The sequence below is a fragment of the Rhinichthys klamathensis genome, unplaced genomic scaffold (assembly GCF_029890125.1).
Source record: "Rhinichthys klamathensis goyatoka isolate OS25496 unplaced genomic scaffold, OSU_Roscu_1.1 h1tg000108l_1, whole genome shotgun sequence".
In the NCBI taxonomy this organism is placed as follows: domain Eukaryota; kingdom Metazoa; phylum Chordata; class Actinopteri; order Cypriniformes; family Leuciscidae; genus Rhinichthys; species Rhinichthys klamathensis.
The window spans coordinates 1,755,647-1,761,627 of record NW_026606646.1 but is presented as its reverse complement, the minus strand read 5'-3'; the positions used below and the strand labels follow the sequence as shown (position 1 = coordinate 1,761,627).

At 43.4% G+C, this 5,981-nt stretch overlaps 1 non-coding gene and 1 pseudogene across 1 annotated transcript; both read left to right on the top strand.

Moving 5' to 3' along the window:
- Nucleotides 1–806: 806 nt before the first annotated feature.
- LOC130087392 (5S ribosomal RNA) lies at nt 807–915 on the top strand (annotated as a pseudogene).
- Nucleotides 916–3,972: 3,057 nt separating this feature from the next.
- On the top strand, nt 3,973–4,091 carry LOC130087396 (5S ribosomal RNA). The gene has a single exon (XR_008807363.1). It is a non-coding gene; the product is annotated as a 5S ribosomal RNA (ribosomal RNA).
- The last annotated feature ends 1,890 nt before the right edge of the window (nt 4,092–5,981 follow it).

Genomic DNA, 5,981 nt, shown 5'->3' with positions numbered 1-5,981 from the left:
CTCAGACCACTCTCACGCAACTTAGCTCTCCTGGTTGAGCTGCTGATGGGGTATGTGCTATATGCTAATACAGACCAGCGCGCTGCTCTGTATTCCCTATGTGTGCTTATATACAAGTGATGGCCCGCGCGGCTGGCCACCTTATTTTTCCGCTTATTGGGTTCCCCGAAAAACTCGGGGACTCATGGTGGATGCTTGGCGCGCATGGCGTTGACAAAAAGCTAGCTTACGCAATACGAGAGAACCTCTCGTAAGAGAACGATACTCTGGTACTAATGTAACCTCGGTTCTCTCTAGAGAGGGAACGAGTATTGCGTAACCGGCCGTGGTCGCGCCCTGAGCGACTCCGCTTCAGTCGACGAAACCCAGGGAAATCAGCCTACAGCCCCTTCTTTTATACGCTAAGCCACGCCCATTCTGGCGGGCTATGACGCTATGAAGGCGCGGGTGCCTTCCATTGGGCGTTACGTCACGCCGGGCTCACTGGTAGGCTGCTACAGTTGCCGCAGGGCAGCCAATGAGCACGCAAGATAGCCTGCTCTAGGTCTGCTAGCTGCTGCACTGTGTTGACAATAAATACAAAATTAAGGATAATTTTTGGCTTCAATATCTCAAGAAGATGAATCTTTCCCGTAGCGTAAGCTAGCTTACACAATACTCGTTCCCTCTCTAGAGAGAACCGAGGTTACGTTAGTAACCGAGTATCGGTTTCTGTTTGTCTTGCAGCTACAGACTGGGACGTGTGTGAATGCAGGCCGAGCCCCGGTGTCCCTTCTTTAAATAGCTCTTTATTGGCTGAGATTCTCGCTTATGGCCATACCACCCTGAACACGCCCGATCTCGGAAGCTAAGCAGGGTCGGGCCTGGTTAGTACTTGGATGGGAGACCGCCTGGGAATACCAAGTGCTGTAAGCTTTTGCTTTATCTTCACTAATACACTTTATGGCTCGGCTCCCATGGTTGTTCCTTCTTTATGCTTTTAAATTCAATTGCTTCATTTATTTGTCTTTCATTTCGCTTTCTCTCTGGCTTCTGTCTGCTTTCGGTGTGCAAAGGACAGCTCAGCCTCAGTCATTATTTCTTCCTCCTCCAGGGGGCGATCGACAGGCTTTTCTCTCTCTCTCAGTCTACAAGCAACACAGAACTTTTTTTGTCAGCTGAACGCTCAGATTTTAACTTAATATTTCAAATTAATATTTCAATAATTACACACACATTCGCATGTTCATGGTTTTCTGACGTTGGGAACGGTCAGAAGAGACATGGAAGTGGAATATTGAATCTTTTCTTTATTTTGGATTTACTTGTTTAATTTTATTTGGTTTTATTTTAATATAGGGCTGTGAGCTATTGATATTATTATTATAAAATAGTTTTAACTCTAATTATATAAATAAAGATATAAATATGTTGTAAATTAGGTTTAACTGTCCTGTGAAATACTTTAAAAGGAGTATTTGATACGCCTAATTAATGGCAAAATTATTATTTGATTTTACAAGTTATTGTTTACAAGTTATATATTTAAAGGTGCTCTAAGCGATGTCACGCGTTTTTTAGGGCAAAACATTTTTTGTCACATACAGCAAACATCTCCTCACTAACCGCTGGCTGCCTGTCCCCTGAACACACTGTAAAGAAACGCGATCTCTGTAGACAGCCCAGGCTCCACAAACAGCAACAAAAGCAAACTGCAGCGACCCGCTCCCTGAAACATAATAAACTATTCCAGCCAATGACCGACAAGAAGGGTTTGGGGGGTTAGTGTGCGGATGAGGAGGAGGGAGGGTCTAGCTAGCCTCCGTTTTGTTTGACAATAGTTCGAACGTCAACAAGAAGTGACGTCACCCAGGATCGCTTAGAGAACCTTTAAAAGTTACAAGCACTATAACTCAATTTTTGTCATGAGTTTGTTGTCTACTTTATGAATGAAATGGTGATGTTCCTGAGAGCACAACTGATGATTCGACAAACTTTAATTTACGGGTATTTGATGACAGAGAGAAAATGGAAGTATCCTAAATGGGACCACACCTTTACTAGTAATCTCAGTTTCAAAGATAAAGCCACTGACATAAATAATGCTGTTGTTAACGTGGATTTTAGTGTTAAAAAATGACTCGCTAAGCATTTTTGTGTAAAGTTATCCAGTTTCACAACTTTTACTAGTTGTATGAACAGTGGAAACTTAATGGCACCATTGATGCGCAGTTGGAGAGGGACATGTGTGATGCTGCGCTTTTTTGGAGACAGGTGCTAAAGCACATTGTGCAACCTAACGTTCTGGGGACACAGACATTTTGGGACAGCCAAACAGTGGGAATTTCCTTGCCATTATTGAGCTGCTGGCAATATGACCCTCTGCTGCAAGAGCAGATCAAACGGCCCAAGGGGTCCATTAAATACCTCAGTCCCTCTAGTGAGGAACACATTGGACATGGATATCAAAGTATCTAAAGCTTTTCTCGGATTTCAGAAAACATCTGACAGATCTGCAAGGGAACTTGAAAACAAAATCCTCGACAGGATTACGAAAAATGGCCTTGATATTTCTCATGTCGTGGGCAGGGATACGACGGAGTGGCCAATATGAGTGGCGTCTATGCGGGAGGGCAGGCCAGGATCAGGGAAAAAGAGACACTTGCAACGTATGTGCACTGTGCCTCAAATAACCTGAACCTAGTGCTGAATGATGCAGTAAAAAACATTCCAGAAGTGTCACAGTTCTATGACACCATTAAACATTTGTATGTGTTTTTTAGCCACAGATTAAAGGGGTCATATTATGGTACATGCACTTTTAAAAGTGATTGTACTGAAATGTGTGTTGGCAGTACCTGTACACAACCACAATGATAAAAATCAATCCAGTGTTTTTGTTTTAATCTCCTTATGTTTTCCTGTCTCAAATTGAGCCGTTCGATCTTGTGACGTCACTAGATCGGACGCTCCTCCCACGATTTATAATTAACAGCAGCGTTTCAACACAGACCCGCCCTGAGCGAGCTGTCATCATAATCCGTCATTGTTGATACGCTGGAGCAGAATGTCGTCTAAGCGTTTGTGATGTTGTGTTCTTGGGTGTAATAACGAACACAGCAGTCATTTTGATGTTCCTAAATCCGAACCGCTGAAGACGCAGTGGCTGAGTTTTGTTTTCGAAGGGAATATTCCCCACGAACAACGTCAATGCTTTCATGTTTGCGCAAATCATTTCTCACCAACAGACTGCTTTATAAACAAGGGTCAGTATAAACCTGGTTTTGCTAAGAAACTGCCCCTGAAAAAATAATGGGTACCAACTATTCGTGTTTCTGCTGCACCTCCAGAAGAAGTGAGTGTAAAGTTTTATTAACCTTTATATTAATCTTTGCAAATCGCTTGCACGCTTCACGATGAATGCGGCTAAGGTTACACTCAGGGTACATTACGGCATGTTTTCTATGTACGACGTTCTCAATATAATTCATAATCCCACGTTTATATATGAACAACGCATTATGGTTATTGTGTTATTACAAACTGTGTAAGTATACATAAGTAAACACATAGCGTTCGCATCTCACTACTCTACCCTGCTAGTAAATACAAAGATAGATCAAAGTGACATTACGTTAACCAACCATTCAGAAATGTCCTGTTCGAGCCTTAATTGTCGAATTTCTTCCTGGCCGTCATCTTGTTCCAGGTCCGACTCCGGTTCAAATTGATACGGTTGCACAGATGTGTCCTCAGAGACTCCCGCTGCCATTTTTTCTCCAAAATATACCGCCAACCGTTTGGGGCCATTTCTCGTCTGAAATTTTTTTTTTTTTTAAATACACGAGTCCTCTCAGTTTCATATTCAAGGCTGCATGAAAACACTTGGTGGTTCCTGTTTGTCTTGCAGCTACAGACTGCTGGGAAGTGTGTGAATGCAGGCCGAGCCCCAGTGTCCCTTCTTTAAATAGCTCTTTTTTGGCTAAGACTTTCGCTTACGGCCATACCACCCTGAACACGCCCGATCTCGTCCGATCTCGGAAGCTAAGCAGGGTCGGGCCTGGTTAGTACTTGGATGGGAGACCGCCTGGGAATACCAGGTGCTGTAAGCTTTTGCTTTATCTTCACTAATACACTTTATGGCTCGGCTCCCATGGTTGTTCCTTCTTTATGCTTTTAAATTTAATTGCTTCATTTATTTGTCTTTCATTTCGCTTTCTCTCTGGCTTCTGTCTGCTTTCGGTGCACAAAGGACAGCTCAGCCTCAGTCATTATTTCTTCCTCCTCCAGGGGGCGATCGACAGGCTTTTCTCTCTCTCAGTCTACAAGCAACACAGAACTCGAGCGCTTGTTCTTTTCTAACCCGCTCCTTTCCTCAGCTTCAGTTAGACCAGATGTTCCCAAACTTTTTTTGTCAGCCGAACGCTCAGATTTTAACTTAATATTTCAAATTATAAAAATAAAGATATAAATATGTTGTATATTAGGTTCAACTGTCCTGTGAAATACTTTAAAAGGAGTATTTGATATGCCTAATTAATGGCAAAATAATTGTTTGATTTTACAAGTTATTGTTTACAAGTTATATTTAAAAGTTACAAGCACTATAACTCCATATTTGTCATGAGTGTGTTGTCTACTTTATGAATGAAATGGTGATGTTCCTGAGAGCACAACTGGATGATTCACAAACTTTAGTTTACGGGTATTTGCGTGACAGTGAGAAAATGGAAGTATCCTAAATGGGACCAAACCTTATACTATAGTTTCAAAGATAAAGCCACTGACATAAATAATGCGGTTGTTAACGTGGATTTTAGTGTTAAAAAATAACTTGCTAAGCATTTTTGTGTAAAGTTATCCAGTTTCACAACTTTTACTAGTTGTATGAACAGTGGAAACTTAATGGCACCACCATTGATGTGCAGTTGGAGAGGGACGTGTGTGATGCTGCGATTTTTTGGAGACAGGTGCTAAAGCACATTGTGCAACCTAGCGTTCTGGGGACACAGACATTTTGGGACAGCCAAACAGTGGGAATTTCCTTGCCATTATTGTGCGGGAGGGCAGGCCAGGATCAGGGAAAAAGAGACACTTGCAACGTATGTACTGTCACAGTGTCTGGTTGTGTTTCCCTTGTTTGTCACTAGAGGTCCTCGTTCTCACGGTGTCTTTCACATTTGACTTCATTTCCCAGCATTCTGTCTGTCACTCATCAGTTCATTGCACTCAGCTGTTTCCCATCACCTTGTTAGATTGTGTGTGTGTATAAATACCCTGTCTGTTTTAGTATTTGTTACGGATTCCTTGTTATGTATCACACCACTTCGGATGTTTGTTCTTGCCTGTTTCTTGTTTTGTTTCTTGTGTTGGATTGCCTTTTGGATTTTGACCTTTGCTTGGACTGGATAATGATTTACGGATTTCCCTATTAAATACTGCATTTTTGGATCTACCCCTGTTTCCTGTGTGGATCGTGACAGAAGGAATCCGTCAAAACCAAGATCCAGCGGTATGTTTTTTAATATCTCTTCCCCAGCCACCGAGCGGGAGAGAAGGGAGTTTTTTGAGGGGACCCGGTTGGTCAAGTTTCGCGGAGGTCGCAATGGAGGAGGTGGTCGAGAGGAATCTCAATACCATTATCCACTCAGGCCCCTCTTCGACCCTGGGCTGGTGAGATCCAGTCCAGAGTTGCATCCGGCGCTGTTTCCGTCCAGCCCAGAGTGCGCACTTCACCAGCAGAAACGGCGGAGGAGGAGGAAGACCTCTAGCCTCCTCAAAGGCCCGGAGGCCATGTCCCAGCGGCCCACGGCTTTTCTGGAGGCTGATTCAGAGATGGTTCAAGTCACGTCTGCCCAAACAGAGACTGTTGACGTCCCGTCTTCCCAGTCAGAGAATGGTCACGTCCCGTCTTCCCAGTCAGAGATTGTTCACGTCACGTCTGCCCAGTCAGATACTGTTCACGTCCCGTCTGCCCAGCGAGAGACTGTTCACGTCCCGTC